This window comes from Electrophorus electricus, unplaced genomic scaffold (genome assembly GCF_041902795.1).
Source record: "Electrophorus electricus isolate QZ-2024a unplaced genomic scaffold, ASM4190279v1 Scaffold36, whole genome shotgun sequence".
Taxonomy (NCBI): Eukaryota; Metazoa; Chordata; class Actinopteri; order Gymnotiformes; family Gymnotidae; genus Electrophorus; species Electrophorus electricus.
Genome location: NW_027658649.1, coordinates 1,677,455 through 1,699,930, shown reverse-complemented (window position 1 = coordinate 1,699,930; position 22,476 = coordinate 1,677,455). Strand labels below are relative to the sequence as shown.

Here is a 22,476-nt window from a genome sequence, read left to right as displayed (position 1 = left end):
GCTTCAGTTACAGCATGACATAGCATGAATAGTGGAGGAGTGTGATGATGACAAAACCCACGAAGATGTTCCTCATGAAGAAGGCAATGATGATGATATAGACGATGAAGAAGATGGATATCTCCACGCGGTAGTTGTAGAATGAGCCATGGTTCTCCCCGTTGGCATCGATGGCCTTGTAAAGGAGTCTGAGGGAAATCATGAAACAGAAGAGAACAAGTGTAACCCAGGGGAGGAAATATGTGCTTAGTTGACCTTTGCCCTTTGACATGGGATCACATCATTGTGGAGACTTACGTGGGTCAAGCCTCAAAGGTGGAGACAGTGAAGAGGGCCATCATGCCCATCAGCACGTTATCAAAGTTAAACTCGCTGTTGAGCCAGAAGTGCTGGCGCATGATCGGGTGAGTCACATCACCATCTTTATATACCACAAATGTGCCTCTGCATTACATGCAAACACACGCACACACACACACACACACACACACACACACACACACACACACACACACACACACACACACTATGAGAACAACACAGAATCAATGAATCATTGCCATTTGATAACACACAGACACCTTCCCTAAGTAGTGCTTACTTGCACTGCTTCAGTGTGTGTTTTGCCTCATCTGTGCGGCAATAAAATTTGCCCTGCGATACAAAATGTAACATTTACTCTCAACAGCACCCACAAGAGCACCTACTTTGTCAAAAGTGAGACAAGTCATAAGTGCAATTCATGTATTGCTGGTGTCATTACGAAGTAAGGGAGGTGCAGGGGGTGGTACGTGTGCACGGGGAGCAGAGAGCACCTTAAAGAGCTGGACGCCAACGCAGGCGAACATGAACTGAAGCAGAGCGGTGGCAATCATGATGTTCCCGATGGTCCTGATAGCCACGAACACACACTGCACCATGTTCTGGTCAGACGGGCAGAGAGGCAGTTATCAGGGATGGCAGGAGAGAGGCGTGTGGCACGCATGGGCACAGGCACAACGGGCAGTACCTTGAGTCCCTTTGCTCTGTTGATGGCTCGGACAGGCCTGAACACTCGTAGCACTCTCAGGATCTAGTAAAATGTTGTGATCTATATTGTCAAATGCTGCACGCAGTTCAAGCATTATAAGCACAGAGACCTAACCAAGGTCAGAAGCCAACAACAGGTCATTAACTACTTTATTTAGTTCTGTTTCTGTACTGTGATTAAGCCTAAACCCTGACTGAAAAACTTCATGTATCTGGTACTGATTCAGATATGAGCTTAGCTGCTGAGCTACAGCTTTTTCTAGGATCTTGGAAATAAATGTAAGCTTTGAGATCAGCCTGTAGTTTGACAGCTGACATGGGTCGACGTTAGATTTATTGATAAGTGGTCTGATTACTGGTAATTTGAATGGTTTAGGGATGTAGCCAAGGTTCAAGGAGGAGTTTATTAAATTTAGAAAAGGTTCAATTACTTCAGGTAGGATTTCCTTAAGAAAGTGTGCAGGCAGTGAATCTAGTAAGCATGTGGAGGATTTTGAGCGCAAGATCAAAGATGTAATTTCTGTAATTTTCTAGGTGTAAAGGATTCTAGAGTCACAACTAATAAGGCGATTTTTTAAATTGCTGTGATTCATTACATTTTGGCACTCATAAAATGTAACTGGATCCAAGTTCTAAAAGAAATTGTGTTTGCAATTTATTTGTACAGTTACTTGAAAAACCCTGGTAGCGCAGTTAACAGGTTTGATGATTTTCCTGTGCACAAAACTGTGATGCCAGGGCTGTCCCAAGTCTTTATGAAGCCCTAAGCAAAAATCTGAGTCGCCATTGCAATAGCATAGGACATAGATGTCAAACTCAGGGCCGCAAGCCAAATCTCGCCCACAGTGTAATTATATTTGGCCTGCGAGAAAATACTATATGTCTACTAGAGCTGGCCCACCGGTAGACAGTGAATTCACCGCTAATACTACAAATCCCAGAATGCTCTGCTGGTGCATTGGCGTGTCAATCAGGACCCACAAACGCCCCCTCCTCTGTTGACATTCATTAGCAACCTCATGCCACCAGCTGCACAACTTGCAGCTTCAGGGTCAGGGCCATGTCATCACAGACATGTATGTTGCAGTGAGGGCTTTTAAAACAAAATTGTGCCTGTGGCCAATTTTATGGCCAAACCATAAAAATGCAGAGCTCTACTGCCATGTTCCCAAGTGCACAGTTTGCTGAAAAACTCAAGTTACTCAGTGCCGAGTGACCTGGCAATTTGCTGACTTTGATGCCCAGAAATGTAGGTTTTAACTGCTTAGTAATCCTTTTGCAGTTGATATGGAAAGCCCACCAACTAACCTCCAAATGGAGCTGCTTGAACTCCAGTATAGTGACACGCTGAAGTCAAAGTATGACGCTGTGGGCGCTGCACAGTTTCCACATTACATCCATGACACAATGCCCCAGCTGCTCCAATGCTCTCTATGTTAGGCAGCACATATCTGTGTGAGCAACTATTCTCCTTGATGAAGATGAGAAAAACATCACACAGGAGTCGTCTCACTGATGAACACCTTCACTCAATCCTGAGGATTTTCTCAGCTCAGAGCCTGACCCCAAACATTGATGAGCTAGCATCCAAGAAGAGATGTCAGGTATCTGGCTTGGACCAGTGTGCATCAGAGTAGATCAGAGAGTAGCAAACTGAGCTTGAATGAATGTTTTCTTTATGCACTTTTCCTCGCTACTCCAAAGCATGGACTTGAATGGGTGGATTTTCATTGAAGGAAATTATTATTATTATTATTATTATTATTATTATTATTATTATTGTTAGCCTGTGAAAAAAAAGGTTACCATTGAAATTTAACTCATAAGGCTACAAATAAAGAAAGAGGCATAAGATTTTTAAAAACATTTATTTAAAAAATGAATGCCACAGATGTCTTTGATTTGACATTTGATTTCACGTGTGTCTATAGTATTAAACTTTGCTTGTTCCAGATTCAATGTTTAAGCAAAACATTGTCCAAGTTTTTAATTTTTGCCCACTGTGTATTTGAGTTTGACTCCCCTGGCATAGGACAATAAATAAATAAATACAATGACAATGTTCCCCAACTCTGATGATTTTTTATTTATTTTTTTCAACAGGACAATGCTCCATGTCACACAGCCAGGTCAATCAAAGTGTGGATGAGGGACCACCAGACCCTTTCATAGCCAGCCCAATCTCCAGACCTGAGCCCCAATGAAAACCTTTGCAATGTAATCAAGAGGAAGATGGATGGTCACAAGCCATCAAACAAAGCCGAGCTCCTGGAATTTCTGTGCCAGGAGTGGCATAAAATTACCCAACAGCAATGTGAAAGACTGGTGGAAAGCATACCAAGATGCATGACAGCTGTGATTAAAAATCAGGGTTATTCCACCAAATATTGATTCTTGACTCATCCAAAGTAGAAATATTAGTACCGTGTTGTTTGTAAATGCTTGTTTTCTTTGCATTATTTGTGGTCTGAAATTTCTGTAACTGTTTTGTTATTTTGACCATTAGTCATTTTCATAAAGAACATGCTCTAAAATACAATATTTTTATCTGGAATTTGGAAGACATGTTGCCAGTAGTTTATGGGATAAAACAAAACTACTCAGCCTGGTCAAACTCATACACATCAATTGTAAAACTAGAGAAACTGATCATTTTGTAGTGGTCTCTCATTTTTTTCCAGAGCTGTAAATACATTTAAGTGCTCTGGGGAGCCAATTGGTGGCCACTTGGAGACCTAAGCAGGCGTTCATTTCGCTTATATGGCGGGACAAGTGTTCTGTTGTTATCCAACCTATCGCAGTCCTACAAAGAGTTAATGCACTTATGATTTCTGATGTTTATTTTAGATGCATTTTGGGTTGTACATGTAACCGGGTGATTATCGGTTGTGCCTACACAAAGCTGGTGGAACAAATAGGTCGTGGTACCTTTAAAACCACCAGGTGGTGCCATCGCGATAACAAGCGGGATTAACATGTTTATCAATAAACGAACAAGGAACATTTTGCTCCTGTGAGTTGCCTTTTTGTGAGTTTTAAGAAAAAGGTGAAAAAACCTTGGATTATTCCCTTACCAACACAGTAAAGATTTAAGATTTGTTTTAGCCGTCTAACAAAAGGGTTGTTGAATGATTTTGTGGGTGTGTGCGTGCATGAGTTGTAAGATAAAGGTTGGAGTTTTCCATCAGTGTTGCAGGTTCACCTTCCATGAACCTTTCTATCTGTTTAGGACCAACCGGAAGGCAGTTGTTTTGGGACTTTATTTTAGTTTAGTTTGTTGACGCTTCTGTAATAAGGGACATAGAAAATAATTGTATACGGTCAGTGGAAAAGTGAATATGTTCTTTTCTGTTTAGTTAGTTTGTGTAGCTACTGTGAGTGAGCGCAGATAAGTTCCAGTGTTTAGCCTACGTGTGTTGTGGAGTTTAGCACATGTTAACAAAGTAAGTACAGGCACAACAGGTCAGCGATCATTTTAGAAGATGCTTTCTAATTGTAATCCTTCACACTACAGTGTGGAAGCATAGTTTGTTTTTTTGTTTTTTTTTTAAATTTCCAAACAGCCACTGACATATTATGTGTACACTAGCTTGTGTGTACTACAGGAAGTTTAAAAAAGAGAAATACATATATTTTCAATTGATGTGCCTGGTTTCCTCTTACTCTCATGTATGTATAGGAAAGGAATGTCCCATTGGGTCTCAAATATTCACAGGCCATAAAACTTGCTACCAGGAGTGGAGTATTCCAAGTAGCTAAGAGGAACTAAAGGGTTTTTTTTTTATGTGCAAGTATAGAGTGAAGTACCTAATGCGGTAGTGCTGAAGAGCAGGTTGGCATTTAGTGGGAGACCGAGTGGTGTTCTGGTGTCTGGTTACAACTGTTTTGATACCACGTCAGAGCTACAGAGATCATCGTTGTGACGCAACAGGACAACGACAGGAACTTTAGGCCAGAGGGACTGTGCCAGCCAACTCATCATCAACTCCTATCCTTCACCAAGCTCGTAGTAGGGACTGTAAAGACTGAAGTTTGTACAGTATCACAGTCAGGTGAACAAGAATCACAGTTGCAAGAACAAATTAGGGAGTTGCATACTAAACATGAGGAAGCTATGGCTACGATAGATTTTATGTTTATGTTCCCATGGAGAAGCATATTCCCCCATTTTGTGGCGAGCTTGAGAAAGATGGTAGGCCTGTCGATGATTTCACTGAAGATGTCGACCAGATGATAGGAATCAGTCTGACCATGACCAGTATGATTTTATGTCCCTGCTAAGAGGTCTGGCTCTAGAAGAGGCATGTATGTGCAGCAGTGCTGACCTTGATAATGCTTGTGACTAGTTAACCTACCTCAGAGAAGCATTTTCAGACAATCACAGTGTACCCCAACTGTTGCATTGTTTTTACAGCTGTAAACAGCAGGAGGGTGAAGACATAAGAGAATTTTCACATGCCTTGGCGCAAGCCCTTAGCTTGCTACTGAAGTGGTGTCGTAGTTGATGAGAGATTGGCACTAAGGGATCAGTTCATAGAGGGAGTCAGATTCTTCTCTTAGGAGAGAGCTTTGCAGATATGTGCAAAACAACCCAGAATCCTCTGTGATGGAGGTGCGGGAGGAGGCTTATTTGTGGTTTCTAGAGGAGTCCTTAGTTAAAGCCAAAGCTGTAAAGTTGAGAGGTGGTAGTAGTACTAGTCGAGCACAGTGTGCAGCTCATAAAGTGCAAGAACTAATGTCAGTCACTCTGGAGGACGTCCTTAAAGTGATAGCAGAGCCGTGCCATAGTTGAATTAACTAAAGCAGCTAAAGACCTCACAGTACAGAAAAGTAGTACTGCTAGCAGACCGAATTCACAGCCAAAGTATCCGTTGGATGTGCAACCAGTCTGTTTCAAATGTGAGGTTCCAAGGCATATTGCAAAGAACTGCCCACAGAAGTGAAGCATAAGAAATGCAAACCCAGTGTTCTCTAGCTCCCAGGGAAACGAGACCCCCCAGTTGTTGTTCCCCCAGATTGCCTGACTCACCCCATTTACTCAGCTAGTACACAACCCTCCTGTGATCAATTATTGCAGTGTGTTATTGGAACATGTCCTCTAGTAGAGCTCAAGATTTGCAATGTTGTTACTCCTTACCTGTTGGAGAATAATAATCAAGTGAGTACTCTTACGGAGCAATTTTTCTGAATGCATTTATATGGGGAAGATGAGGATATGTTGCCCACTATAGGTTGTGTTAAATTGACAGCCACTAATGGGCTCAATACACCATACCCTGGGTATCTCGAGCTGGAGGTTGAGGCAATGGGCCTAAAAATTCTATTTGTAATCCTTTACACTACAGTGTTGGCGGCATTTGTATTCTGTATAGCTACAGCACCTCTACTTAACACTCATGTTGTAATCTGATCTAGAAAGTTGCCAGCCCTTTTAAAATATTAGGTTTATAGTATAATAGTTGAATTAAACAGACACAGCTTTAATCGCAATTATTTTCATGACGATTAATCTTAAACCAAAAAATGAGCTCACTGAGAGCTGTAGTTCTTTTTACAGACACACCCAGTAAAACTGCTTGATCAATTCTTGATAGCCACTGACCTATAGGATCAATAGACTAGTACAACCAAATAACCTTTAATGTGTTGCTTTACTGCAATGCATTTTAGAATTGAGATGTTAGTGTGTTCTGTTCTTGAAAAGGTTACAAAAGCAGCTGGATAAAGCTTTGATTGACATGCTAGTCATGGACTAGAATCTAATATGGTTATAATAAATTAATTCAGGACAAGTGCAGCATAATACATTTTTTAAATTAACATTAGTATAAAAATGTGGGTTCTTTGTTTTATTCTTAGACATATGATGGTGCCTCAATAATGCTTAACATTAACCTGCAATAAAGAACAGGACCAGCTATTCTCTTGTACTAATTCTGAAGTTTGCATCTTTATTTTATATTTGAATGTTTAACAGCTGACTGGGGATTTAGGAACAACACCCTCCCAGGGCAAGGCCTTCACCAAAGGCATGACCATGGCCAGTGACTTGGGCAGGTCGGCGGTGTTCTACACGACGCTTGGGGCAGACACTTGGGACTGAGCGGTCTGCATGTGGACGAGTCTAAGTCCTGCACAGTCACGCAGGTGATGACGTTTGCCTATTGGCTCACGCCGCAGCTGGAAGGTGGGGCTAAGGAAGGGGAGGAAGGATTAAACCACAAGATGAGCAACAGCAGGGAAACTGTTAGGAAGGATTTCATAATGGATTTAAAAAGACTTGAGTTGCAGTGGAGCAGCAGGTGGAACAGCAGGGGTGTGAGAGGTCACGGCAAGGGCACCTGGTGGGCGGGACCTAGGCATCGGTGTCGTCCTCGTCCTCTTGAGTCGCTGGGGATGGTGATGTTGCTGACAGCCAGGCCGGGCGTGAGATGATGATCGGCTGTGACAGGTCGCCGATGCCTTGCATGGCGGAGGAAACAGGCCTGGGACAAAGGGGCACGTCAACACTCAACACACACCGCACACTCGAGTGAACACACAGCCTATCACCAAATTGTGATGCCAAAGAGCCATCCAGCACTTGTTAGAACAGTTGTACCCACTATGCAGACCGACATACTAGACCAGTAGGTCTCAGTTCCAGTTCTAGGGTTTCCTTGCGTTGTATTAGTGTGGGGTTTTAGCCTTAATGCTAACCATGTCGTCCATGTCCTCTCTAAGGTTCTTGATGTACGCACTGGGGAACTCCTTGGCCCTGGCTCCCATCTCAGCCTCACACTCCTTGCGAGACCTGAAGCAGCCAATGAACACTTTGCGGTCATTGAGCATCATGCCATTAAGTTTCTCAATGGCTCTCTCCGAAGCCTCGCCGCTCTCAAAGTGTACAAAGCCGTAGCCCTTAGAGCCGTTCTCATCACAAATCACCTTGCAGGAAAGGAATGGCAAAGTTGCAGAATGTGTCATAAAGGGCTCCGCAGTCAATAGACTTGTCCAGGTTTTTGAGGAAGATGTTGCCAATTCTGCTCTTCCTCAGAAAGGGGTCTTTCTGGGACCACATAATGCGCATAGGCCTGCCTTTGATGACGTTAAAGTTCATCATATCCAAAGCACGCTCAGCATGGCTGCTGAAGGTTCACATATGCATATCCAGGTGAGCAACTGGTCATCATGTCCCCACACACTCGGATGGAGACAATTAGACCAGCAGGGCTCAGTTTCTCGAATAGCATGGCCTCCGTAACGTCTGAATGAAGATCACCTACGTACAACAAGGCCATCGGAGCACTTGGAGCACTCGGATTCATCTTTGTGAGGGACGTCGTTGAACCTTTCTGGAAATCGTAGGTGAAAGTAGTAAATGAACAAAATAAAATATTAAACGACTTAACCAAATAATCTAAATACACAAATTATACAACAGTTTTCCAAAAAGCAACAACAATTCAACAGAGCCAGGGAAGTGTCGATTGACCAAAGCGATCAAAGGAACACTTTAGCTTTAGAATTCAGATGACAGATGACAACTTAGTTGTTACGTAAGAGTTATTTTATGTAAATGTTTATTTTTTAATATTATCCAAATGCCATTTATTTATTTATTTTTATCGTTAATGATTAATTATTCAATTATTTAAACTGATAGCCTTAATAACATGAATGAGAGGCTTGTTTCTCTACTAGCCTATTAACTGTACTAGACTTTAACAATGCCTTACATTTCAAAATATTACCCAGTTAAAGTATTTTCCAAAAATCGTCCATATGCTGGTCACACTGGATCATTTACCACATGGCTCAAAATAAATTCTTTTACATTGATAAGCACAGCAACATTCATGGCAACAAAAATCTATCACATTAAAGATAGTTAATGGGATTAAATCAGTTTGCCTTGAAGAAGGCATTTGTTCTTTGACGTTAAAAATACTCGCCTGGAATTAAACCTAGTAGAGTTCCACAACGAGGTGCAATTTGTAAAAGGACGTCTTTTTCTCTCAGAGTAAGAAATCTGCAGAAATAAATACATCAGTTAAATTTTTAAATATATAGGTTAAAAATCCAAGTATAAAGAGCAGATATATTATCTGTGCTAATTAATGAATGTATTTAAAGTATACATTTAGTAGGCCTAAAAATATAACTGGTATGTAAATCATATCTAAATATATTTATTTAGAGTAAATTACATGCGACATATTGAAGATTTTGATTTTTTTGGCCCGCTACCACCATACCGCCTCATCGGGAACTGTTACACTTTATTTTTTATTTTTTTTTATTTATATCTTAAAAATAATCACCTGGAATGTAAACCTAGCCGAGGTCCACAACGAGGTGCAATTTGTAAAAGGACGTTTTTTTTTTCTCTCAGAGTTAGAAATCTGGAGAAATAAATATTTTAATTTATTACCCCCCCATCAGAGGACCTTTAGAGCTTTATTATTAAAAATAAGACAGACAGATGAACAGACAAACGCAAAATGTATATATAATATTTTTAAGTATTCGCCATCTGCACCATTACAGGAATAGTGTGTGTGTGTGTGTGTGTGTGTGTGTGTGTGTGTGTGTGTGTGTGTGTGTGTGTGTGTGTGTGTGTGTGTGTGTGTGTGTGTGAGTGTGAATGTGAATGTATGTATATGGTTATGTGCGAGTACATGTATGTTGGATTGTATATGTACACGTATTAGAGTGTGATATTTAGCGTTTATGGATTGGCTCTGTATGGATTTTATCAAAGGTGTCCAGTCTAGATTATTGGTTCTGTTATTGATTAATTCTGAGAATTATTCTATTGATATATAGTCTATTAATAGATTTTTCTATTGGGTGACACTAACATTATTTTTTGTTTTCCAGTTCATGAGTATGTTTTTTTGTTTGTTGTTTTTTTGCAATAATATTTTTATTATATCAATATAATAATGTTATACATAGTATCCTGTCCTATTGGTTGATGATCTGTCTCCTAGGAGACATAAAGATGGTGTTGGATGGATATGGTTATTTAAAGCATGGGATATGTTGGTGATGACAACTTGCCAAAATTGCTTGATAGATGTGCTCTGCCGAGTGGTATGAATGTAATCGTCAGATGTGTTTTGAGTAAAGTATGTACAGATTGCTGAGCTTGTGAAACCAATTTTAAACATCCAATGTGTAGTATAATGTACTCTGTATTATTTTGTACTGAATGCATTGTAGGTTAGTGTTCCTGTCATGTGGTAATGATTATTACACATTTTAATCCAAACTGCGGCATCGGGGGCTGGTAATAAATCTTCCTCCCATTGTCTCGATGGGAGAGTAACTGTGATATTTGATTTCACTATTATTTTGTATATCTTGGATAATAGGTTTTTTGTATTAGGAATGTTTATAAATTCTGATATGGATGTAGGTATCGGAATTGATTTTTGAACACATAGGTGATCTTAGCTGATGGTATTGTAGGAATTGGGGGCTTTCTATACCATATTTTGGGGCTAGTTGTGGGCATGACATGAAAGAAGTCTTATGATAAATATGTTTAAGGTGTGTAATGCCTTTTTCTATCCAAGATGTAAAGTTTAATATTTTTGTTCATGGTAAATTCTGGATTTTTCCAAATGGGAGAATGACTAGTTTGTGTGAGTGTGGAGTTTGATATCTTGTGGAATTTCCACCAGACTGTTAGTGTCATGGCCACCTTCAAACTGTTGAAACATGGATATTTTTGAATATGAGTCTGGGCACATTTGAAACACCTGCCGCAAACATTACTGACATTATATCTTGTTTATGTGATTGGCTGTGTTTCTCTAGCCACAAGTACTTTTTGATTTATTTATTTTTTAATTTGGTAATTTTATATATAACAGCAACAAATGACATCTTAAGTTTTATGACAAAATGTGCAAACAAGCTGGCCTGAGAGGTGTGTAGCGGGATATGACTCAGTGCATCTCTGGTGCTGCTTTTGATGAGTACAGTGTCATGAGTGTGTCTGTCCAGCAGTGCAAAGAGGAGATACAGCTTCTTCTCCCAGAGGTTTCCGATAAATATGTAGATATGTTAGTATGTAATAGAAAGACAGCTGCCCATCCTCATAGTCTAGGTACATGCCCACATTCCTGGGCAATTGTGTCAGGGGCAGAGGGGTCTCAGGCTTGGTGCAGGTGTACAACTTCTGGATGCTCCTCCAGAGCACCCAGAAACCCTCACAGTGGGTTTCTCAACTTGCTCAGACTCAAATCTGAATATCGGCGTCCGAAAGGTCTTAGAGAGGAACAAAAAACACAACTCATTTGATTAAATTGTTCCAGTATAAATATGGTTATCAAACATGCTTTTAAAAATACACTTCCATGGAGATGGTGCCCTACAGGGTAGTGTTGGAACAGTGTGTACAGGCTTAGTGTCATGTTGTGGCCCCGCCCCCTCCTCAAACATCTTGGTGTGTGTGTGTTCGTCTGTGTTGCCACACCCTCTCGTGTCGTTCACCTGTTCTCTGTTATGTGTAATCGGCTTGGGTGTATATATGTCTCGTGTGTCATAGTACGTGTGTTGGTGTTTGAGATGTGCATAGTGTTTGAGCTTTGTTGTATGTTTTGCATGTTTGCAAAAATAAAAGTGCGTTTCATCGTGCCTCGTCCCCGCATCCTGCTTATCCTCGCAACGTCACAACTAGACCACTTTAGATGTAACTTAGAACCTCCAGTGACCTCTGTATGTGTTTCTTTAGTTGTATGAGCTCCACTGGAGGACTCTGAATAGTTGACAATGGAAGAGGGGTATATCAGATTCACCCCTTCTGCCTCGGTGTGACAGATTAACACACTGCATTAACATTTAGAAATAAAAACATATGGTAAACACAGTCTAGAAAATATTACCATGTAACAATTCATTCAGTATATGAACTGTTTTCTGTGTCCTTATGTCTATAAATTAAAAGTAATAAAACATTTAAATGATAAATAAATTACATAAAATGTATAAATGTTCACAAATAAGAAACTACATTGGTCTGCAATTTTCTCCACAGATTCAAGGAACTCATGAAAGTTGGAAGCTATAGAAACATAATACAGAATTATAGACTGACTGATGTGTGAGCAGAAAGATCACTGTGATGTTCTCATATCTAAAGCACTCAAAGCATTGATGTTATGTAAATGAACTTTGATCTGATTGGTTTAAGGAAATAGATTCACCTACTTTGAAGTTCAAGTTTTTATCAAAAGGTTAGAACTGGTTGACTATACTTTGTCTGTTCTGCAACAGGAAATTTAAACATTTATATCCAAAGTATTACACGATAGAAATCAATTCAAGACTAACCGTTATTGACCGCTAGATGGCGGAAGATACGAAGAAATAAATGAGTCCAGATCCTCCTGCCCGACTTTACGGTGAGACTCTGCTTTTACGTCATTAAAACGCTAAAGAAAAAAGGCCGCCATATTTGTAGTTCCACAACGTGAAAAGGCGTCATTTTGTATGCCAACGAATGAATAAACACCATGCCATGCCTTGAAGACGACGAAATTGCAATCTATTTAGCTAGCCATAAGAATAAGAATAGCTGTTTGATTTACATACTCACAAATATATTGCATGTACATACATCTACATTTCAGTCGATCAAAATGTTTCACGTACTTAGAACCGCAACTTTATGTTACAGTGGTCATATCAGAGATATAATATAAAATATAAAACGCAATAGGTGTCGTGTTCTGTAATAGAACATTTTAACATTTATATCCATATTACACTGCAGAAATCAATTCAAGACTGTAGAGTCGTCGTACCAAATGACGTAAACTCAATATAAACCGCTGACTTAATTTAATGAACAGTATTAAGATAATGAGTGAGTACAGCGAGTCTCATCTTACTGATGCCTGTTCTAACTGAACATAGGCAGACTCCTGCATGCTGACTGGTCTAGTCACCAAACACCTGCAGCTATGGCAGCTCGTAGCAGGCAAACAGGACAGTCATTTATTCAAATGATTTACACTGACAACAGTTCTGGAATGTTACCCCTGCTGACATCAGAATTAATAAGATTCAAGTTCAGCAAATGTTAGCGCATTTGACAATGGGACAGAGACGGAGCAGGACGAAAATCCACCCTCTGCCGACTGAACAAGAGCAGCAGAGGATGAGCAATGACTGGCCCATTAGACCAATCTTGAAGCGTGTGGAATTCTGTATAGAAAGTGCGTTATAAGTATAAAGTGTTACAGTAAGTGTTTTGGCCCCTGACTGCCATTAGGACAAGCCAAGACAACCGCTCACTACGTTAGCTTATCTACTTGTTAAATCAGCCTGAAATTAAGATACAGATAAAAGTGTTGATTTTTATACTAACATTTTAACAACTTGAGCCAAAGTATTCAGAATGTAAATGTTTGGTCTAGCAGGTATGGCCCACAACTGATGCAGAGAGTGCATGACATGGCAGAGGGGATTCATGTTGGCAAAATGCCCTCCTACGAATTAGTCTCAAATACTGAAGCAAAAAAGAGGCCGAATTCACCTGATGGAAGTAAGTCTAAAAGGGCTTCTTGATGATGTTACCCTGGTGACTTGCATACTTTCCAGATGCTCAACAACCATTAAAAGTAGTGCATTGCTAAAAACTACTACTTGTTGTGCTGGAGGTGTTGAAAATATGGTTTCCTTGTCATTGTCAGTTTGATTTTATAAGGTTCTACCTGGGTATCGATAGGAGCTGAAACTGTGCATTTGTTGCCCCTCTGAGGAGATGAGCCAATGAGGAAGATGCCCGTGTTCAAATTTGGCTCTAGACCACGCTTTGAGCCGGTGCACTTTGTCAACGGTTGAAGTTGCAGCAGCATTGGCGGAGTGGGACGCAATGGTGAGAAGGAGAACGAGAAGGATCTCAGGAGTGAGAAGCTGAACAGCGGCAAGCAGCGAGAGGCTGGAGACAAAGCCTCTCCTCTCCCTTCTCTGACACAAACACAGTCACGTGTTATATACTCACATAATCCAAAATCCAGCATCTTTTATTTGCTGTTAGCTGGCAAAGAGTAATCAGTATAGTCAGATTCCTTTAATGTAAACACTTGGGAAAATTCCTGCCATGAGATCACTTTGGACACAGGGAAGATCTGATATTAAATATTATGACAGGGTGAGGTCATGACTGCTTAAAAAAGTTTATAATGAAGGTCATGAAAGGTCAGTTTTGACTAATTACAAAAAACAGCATGTAAACATTAGAATGGGAAATTCAAGTGGTCTGAGCGAAGCGAACTGCGAACGAGGCATAGACCAGACTAGCCAGGACCAATATTTTGAAAGGGATCAGAGGAGGATGACATCAAGAATAATTCTGATGATCAAGTGGCGCACGGTCAAGCAAATTGCAGCCAGATACAATGCTGTTGCTCCAACTAACATGTCTGAATGCACAGGTCATCGTCCCTTAGCACATTTGGATGACCTGTTCAGATGACCTGTTCGAGTGTCATTGCTGTCTGAGGCAAACAGAACGGCAAGGCTCCAGTGGGCAGAAGAGCAGAAAACTAAACAGTGGAACATCATCTTGTCAGATGTATCCAAAATTCTGTTGCACTATGATGATGGGAGGGTAAGAATTTGGCATAAGCAGCATGAAATAACGAGTCCTTCCTGTCAGGTGTCAGCAGTTCAAGCTGGTAGAGGTGGCATAAAGGTGTGAGGAATGTTTTCTTGGCACACCATGGGTCCTCTGAAATCAGTAGACATTTGAACAGAAGGGCTTACCTATGTACTGCGACCGAGTGCATCCCTTCATGCAGCTGCTTAAACTATGGCAGAAGGACACTTTCAACAAGACAAGAAACCCTGCCACAAGGGTTGTATAATCACGGATTTGTTCCAGTATTAAGACAGCAAATTTTCAATGTTTCCCTGACCTTCACAATCCCCAGATCTTAATCCTATAGAACATCCCTGGGTAAAGGTATAACAGGCAGTTTAGAACATGTCAGTCCCTCCATGTAATTTGAGAGAAAATATCCTATGAAGATTGGACCAATATTCCTGCAGGGTATTTTCAGCATATAGTGGAAACTATGCCAGAAAGAATTGCTGCAGTTCTGGAGGCCAAAGAAGGTCCAACATGCTATTAAATGGGTGTACTTAAGCCAGATACACTGTGTCCTATAATGGGATGTTGCTAGAATGTATGTGGATGTTGTTGGAATGGCCGCAGAGTTGCGGCAGCAGTACAGGTAGTCTGTAATCCTTTCCCCCATCCGAGTGAGTTTGCCCTATTACACGGGGTCGAGTTATGATGTGAATGTTTAATTACACAGGATGGATTGTGGGCGACGGAACCGAACAGCCTTCAGGATTCAAATAGAGAAAGGTGAAACTTCTCCAGCCTTTGAGTTAATCACAGGACTATCGCATAGCAATTAGGGATAACAGAACAGCTTTCGGGGGGTTTGGGTGGGGTGCCTTATCCGCCCCTTTAACAGAGTGGTCACAATTCAAATTTCCCTTCTTCCATTGTTTACAAGGCATTATACATGTGGTTTATTTATAGTGCACGGAGTAATATGCAGCGAGTCTGGTCTGTCTGCTTTGGAAGAGAAACATTTGGCCAAAAGAGCAAGACACAGCCAGGAGGATGATTGGTAAGAGCACATCATAATATGCACCTTAAAGCTGTGCTCTACAGCTAGGTCCTGTTCCATGACTGCATATATAAATTTACTACTGACATTGCCATTTATATCTGGCCATTTACAGTGCACTCTTGCTCAATGCAGCACTTGAAGCTGATTTTCCATTGTGTAGTTATTATGTTCAAGAGATGTTTGACCCGGTCAGGGTGACACACTTTAGTGAGGGCAGCAGTATCCTAGAGGACACTACAGACAGTGACGGAGACATCTCAGAGCGCGAGGTGAGAGGTTGAGTTTTTTGTTACTCTCTCTACGACATACTTTTCATGCCAGGTACTATTGTCCAGTTCAGCCCAATTTAATTTACTGCCTTGTATTATCATATATAAATTGCTGAACATCTTATCACTCAGTTTCAAACATCCCCTCAGCTGTTTTAAGCCATTTCGGTTATTCAGAAGTACTGCTAAATGGATGTGGTGGGAAAATGAGAGCACATCAAACACAGACAGCTTTATGCATTGAGTAGTAAAGAGTAAAAGTTTATTGAGTTTGTAAAGGGAAAGAAATGTGAGTTCCACCTTCCAACTATAACTTTTCTAGGATACGTGATCAGCCATGGTGAAATCACTACGGATGATAAGAAGATCAAAGCCATCTTCCAGTGGCCCATTACTATTATAATTAAAAAACTCCAGAGATTCTTGGGATTTGCAAACTTTTACCGATGCTTCATATGGAATTTTAGCAGCATTGCAGCTCCTCTCACAGCCCTCCTGAAAGGAGCAATGACCAAGTTACTTTGGAATCAGGAGGCTGATCAAGCATTCAGGAAACTGAAAGAAGCTTTTACCACGACTAGCATACGTCGACATCCTGATCCTTCCATTCCATTTGTCGTGGAAGCTGATGCTGCTAACATCGGGGTAGGAGCTGTACTTTCACAACGATACGACAAGTCCAAGTTACAATAGATGATTAAATAGACAAGTGTATATAAAATAGATGATGGAATAAACAAGCCATACAAGACACAGTCATCCCAATGGAATGTCTGTCGGGAAAACATTACCTACCTTGTGCTGTGACCATCTGTTGAAGTGGGCTCATTCTTCGCTGGTTCAGGGCTATGACAAGCGATATTTATAAGTATGTTTCTTCATGTTCAATTTGCAGTCAAAGCAAGATGCCTAAGACCCTACCCACAGGAAAGCTCATGCTTCTTCCCGTACCAGAAAGTCCTTGGTCTCACATCACCTTAGATTGCGTTACTGACCTCTCTGTCCTCACTGTAGTTGATGGATTCTCCAGGGGTGTGTGGTTCATTGTGTTTCCGAGTATGCCTACAGCCTGCCAAACTGTGGAAGCCTTGTTTAACCAGGTGTTCCGTATATTTGGCATCCCAGAGGACATAATATCATATTGGGGACATCAATTCACATCTCGAGTTTGGGCTTCCTATATTGAACACATCGGGGTAGCTATTAGTTTTACATCCACAGTCAAATGGCCAATTCCTACATTGTTTTTATATGAACAATCCATCAGACCGGTCCAAGTTCCTCTTATTGGCAGAAATGGCCCAAAATTCACTTACTAGTTCATCCACTGGCTTGACTCCTTTTTATTGTATTTTAGGTTATCAGCCTCAAATGTCCCATGGACTTCCATATCAGCTGGTTTCCCCGCTGTGGATGAGTGGATGCAGCGGAGCGAAAGGGTATGGGAGGAAACAGATCAGTGTATTGTATGAGTTCTCTGAACGTATAAGGAAATTGCGGACAGGCACAGAGGGGAGAACCCGATATACCAACCTGGTGACAGAGTGTGGCTCTCTACACAGGACTACCGCAAGCCGGGGTCATGTCGCAGGTTAGGTCCCAAGTATATCGGTCCATATGAAATTACCAAGCACATTAATGAAGTCACATATCAACTCAACTTACCTGCTCACTTTTGTGTTTTGAGGTCATTTCATGTGTCCCTTCTTAAGCCTGTTGTTCCTGTTGTGGCCTTTGGATGAGATCACCCCTGAGGTCACTCCTGTATTAAGTATGTTGGTTGCTGTCATTAGAGTGTATTGTTTCTGAAGGTTTTTTTGCATTATGCAATGCCTCTTCGCAGAGTGTGATTTTCAAGAACTTTAGTAAGCAGATGACTTATTTGCATCACCTTTTTTGGTAGGACAAAGCCCATCCATGAGCCAAAGGAAGCTGAGGTAGGCCCCATTCCATGAAAACACAGGGAGTGTGTGAACCAGGATACCAACACAAGCATACATGCAAGCTGACACCTACCCTCCCCTTGTCCAGTGGTTTGGCCAGTAGACAACTAATGAAAAACATTTCAAAAGCGTTTATACAGAAGCCAATGTTCAAATGGCTCTCTGTGCAGTGAGGAAACATATCATAAGGAAGTGCAAATTCCACTAAAGTTTAAGTAGGATCACTGAATTCAAAGTCTAGAGCACTATTACACTATGACTTCTAACAATAGCGTAAAAACAGTAATGTCATTCGTTTTTAGGAAAGGAATGTAAAAGTTTATGAAATATTCTTAAAAAGAGGACAGTTTGATGAGGAGCTTGGTCTTGCACAGCTACCAAAACCCAGGACTGAACTAGGAGTCTTTTGATATTCAATCTAACACTCACCCAGCTGAGCTATTTCAGCTAGTGACTAAATACTTTTGCCTGGTTTCGATCAAAATGTTACCAATGAATGTAGCTCATGTTCATGTCAGAGGAAACTGTCACCTTTATCCCTGGTGAGCTAGTGGCTAGGATTCTCTTTCAAACTTAATTTTTATGTGGAATAAAAAGAAATATGAATACCTCTCTTTATGACCTCCTAATGCTCATGGATACCAAGTCCAGTATGCATACAAACATCGTCAGTATACTAGGAATACAGAGTTTGAAAAATGTTTGTCAGAAGCATCTGAGCTTTATTGCTGGTGGGTGAGTGGCTAGGATTCAACACTTTCACCACTGCGACTTGGGCTTGATTCCTGGTCAGGGGACGCTCTTTTTGCTCACTTAAAAAAGAAGCTTGTATGTGAAAAAACAAACTTCCTTTGAGTCAGATTTTAACTGACAGACTAAGGATAACAGTTTTAAATTCTACAGTCCTCCACTCTACCAACTAAGCTATTGAAGGCAACAGACATGTAATCCCATAAGTCCAAACACCAGTATGTTGGCAAGAAACACGGCCAGTTATGGATGTTTGAATTGTTAAGTTCATTTGACACAAAGAAGAAACATTGCATTGTACGAGTTGGAGATGTTCAACAGATATCTCTTGATTACATTTGGATGCATACTGGACTTTGTGTACAATCAATAACTACTGGTACTAACTCAAAGTATGTTTCCCCCTTCAGTTTTATTTTATGCCAGAATAAAGACTTTCTGTCTTTAGAATTCTACATGACTCAAACTGAGATGCAGCAGATCACTTAGCTAGAACAAAGGGTCTTGTACTACAATAATGACTTTTGCTTTATTGCCCATAAGGTCCACCTCTTTTTTCTTTAACGCTCAGATCATCCCGTAGATGTTAGAATTATTCTAATGAAATTATAATTAACATTTTAAAAAATTCCTTAACATCACTCTTAAAATAACTTTTACCTTACAAATGATTTCTTTACCAGCAAATTTGAGTTGGTATGAATTCATCTATTAATTTTTCGTTATTATTTCATTAAATACATGCCCCCCCCCCGCCCCCTAAAAAAAGAATAACAGTCCAAATGAAAGGTCTAAATGAATCTTTGCAGTAACAACAGTCTTTTATGCTCTTCCAACCACCCCACCTCCCCCCAGTGGACACACCATGCTCCAGTACATGATTCTGGAGTGCTGTGCTATCTGTGCTCCCCACTAACTCTTCCTACCTGCTGGGGTTTCTCCTTCCTGGACCTGCCTTAAAATGCTTAAAATGACAGCACCTTGCCCTCCATTTACCTGCAACATTCTGCACTGTCACAAACAATATTTATGTGCAGATTAGCAGATGAACCTCACCTGGATGATCCACATTTCATTTCTTTGTACTGTTATAATAATGAGTTACTGTATTTCTACCCAGGTGTTCTATCCAGGTGAACTGTGCTCTGTTTCTATCTCCTATGATGTCTTTGTGTAGGAATGCTGTAGTGTATCTTTCATGCTTACAATTTGTCAGCCATCCTCTACCCAACTCATCTTTGCCCAGGTTTATCCAGGGTTAACCGAAGGAGGATGAGTTCCCTTTTGGATTGGATTATAAAGTGAATTTCATTGGTGAGTACTATATTTTTTGGTATAATCTAATCTTTACAAAGCAGTGACCAGAAAGGAAGAGCTGGATGAGGCTTTGGTCCCCATGATAGTTAGAGACACACAGCCATTTAGCATAGTTGAGGATAAAAGCTTCAGGGACTTGGTAGCAAAATTGGATTCAACTTATATTCTCCTAACTAGGAAGGTATGTGTGGTGACATGGATACATTATGAGAGTAGTATTAAAAATATATATAATTATTTTCTTCCTTCCCTTTAGACTGTAAAGGCCATGGTTGAGGCCAAATGTCAATAAGAGAAAGAGAAGGCCAAAGCTGAGGTCCAGAAAATTCCTGCAATGAGTTTGTCAGCAGATATGTGGACATCTCTTAATGTGGATGCCTTCTTGGCTGTGACCTGCCATTTTATAGATGACAACACATTTCTGAAGTCTACACTACTTGGTGTTGTGAAATTCCTGCAGGCGCATACGGCTGAAAATTTGGCCTGTGTGAAATCCTCTCTTATGGAAGAATGGGGAATAAAATAAAGTCACATGTCTGGTTACTGATGGCACATCTAATATGATTGCCTGTGGAAATAGCTGAAGCTGCCTCATGCGCTTCAAAAAAAAAGAAACTGAGGTTGAAACAAGGTGTTGGAGCGATTAGTAGAACTCAGGGAGCCTGTGGGGGCAGATTTGGCGGGTTTACAAACTGATATTCCTGCGCTGATCTCTGATGTATACAGTAATGTATGTGGGTGACGGTCTATACTATATTCTTTTCACAAGGCAACTGTGGAGCTGTCAGACCTCAGTGGCAGGCATAATCATATCCCAACACATTTCAGACTAAACGATTTGAACTCCCTGGCACTTCCAGACACCTAACTGGCTATAATTTGATGGGGAGGATGCAGGTTGTCTGCATGCCTCTGGAATGGCTTCTTTGACCTATTCACACAGCGATCGAGAGCCTTACACTAATGCCAGAGTCCCTCTGATTTCATACTTTTCTCTGCATTGTCCAAGATTTGTAAACAAGCACAAATCCAGGGGTAAAGTTTTGTAATCAAGAACACACTCTCATGTACTTGGAACATGTCTTAGCAGATTGTGATTTACAAGCAATGTTATAAGCAACACAAGTTCAAACAGGTGGTTTGTTGACAAGGGGTCATTCATCAAACAAAACCCACATGGCCCATATGGGGATCGAACCCATGACCTTGGCGTTATTAGCACCACGCTCTGACCAACTGAGCTAATCGGCCTTTCTCTGTTCATTTCGCAGTTTTTGGTGGAGCACTGAAGGGAACCTTTCCATGAAATTGTAGACTTGGTGTCAACGAGATTACGGCCACTTTTTCGACCGAGCATAGGTGAAAGTTGACACTTATTGTTCCCTCTGACAAATGGTTATTCTGCAGCCAACTTTTGAATTAAACTTCAAAAGCAAATGTGGAGAAGCTTTTGTTAAAGAGCAAATCAGTGCAGTTGTACACAGTGACGAAATCATCAATTGCAAAGTCCACTGAGCTTTATTGCTGCGAGTTACATAGTGCTGTCTATTACACCATGAAATCTGCCATAACAACAAAAATGTAATGTCTGATTCTGTGAGCCAAGGAATATAAACCTTTTAGGGACATATTTAAAATATCAGATTTTCTGCCTGAGCACAGAGTAGGCATTTTTTTCTAGCTTTAACCATACGTCCTCTTTCTTTGGAAATCTGTGTCATTGCTGCATGAATAAGCAAAAAGATTTTGAGCAATTTTTTGTCTGGGTCTAAGGGGCAATTTATTCAAACCAAAAGATGCTATTTTAGCTAGTTTGTCAAATGAACATGTCAAACCTACAGAGACAATGTGTCTAGCTACAGAGCTCTGCAAGGTTTAATTCTTGGAAGTATTTGAAGCCATAGAAAGTTATTCTGTAAGCATTGCTTAACTCAATAAAAAGAGACAGTTAGAGCCAATGGCTGCCAGATCTAACATAGCTCACATTTTATAGTGTTTGCATAGCATATCAGAATCTGCAAGAACTATTCCTGTCATTTCAGGAATAAGCTTTTTTGACTTCACAGCTAGATGAAATATTTAGGGTGGATGCAGGATTTGGTATGATCTCCTAGAGAATTGCCATTCCACTGTGTCTTCAGCTTTTGTCCGATCTGCAAACAAGTCCCACTCTAGGAGAACTAGGTCAAGTGGTAGAGTGCTCTTTTAGTATGTGAGTGTTAGTGGGATTGATGCTCACATTCTCAAGTCTAGAATTTGTAGTTTTTTTCTATGATGAAATCCTTTCTGATAGCAAATGTTTTCGGGACCTGCTAATACGCTTATGCCATGCACACATTACGTGACTTTTGAAGTTTTCAAATTGATGTATGGCTCACACTGCACAACTGTATGTCTTGGAATCTGGAAAGCTTAATTTGTGGTATCTCAGTGGCAGACATAATCAGTGATAAACCACTGATATGTCAACTGGTCTTAACACAGACAGATTTAACTTACTCTGTTGAGACTGTGTCTAACTTA

General features: G+C 40.6%; 1 non-coding gene and 2 pseudogenes across 1 annotated transcript; all 3 read right to left on the bottom strand.

The window, feature by feature from the left end:
• Window positions 1-7: 7 nt before the first annotated feature.
• LOC145655826 (voltage-dependent L-type calcium channel subunit alpha-1D-like) lies at window positions 8-7,649 on the bottom strand (annotated as a pseudogene).
• Window positions 7,650-7,698: 49 nt separating this feature from the next.
• On the bottom strand, window positions 7,699-8,336 carry LOC145655825 (polyadenylate-binding protein 1A pseudogene; annotated as a pseudogene).
• Window positions 8,337-21,130: 12,794 nt separating this feature from the next.
• trnai-aau (transfer RNA isoleucine (anticodon AAU)) lies at window positions 21,131-21,204 on the bottom strand. The gene has a single exon. It is a non-coding gene; the product is annotated as a tRNA-Ile (tRNA).
• Window positions 21,205-22,476: the final 1,272 nt, after the last annotated feature.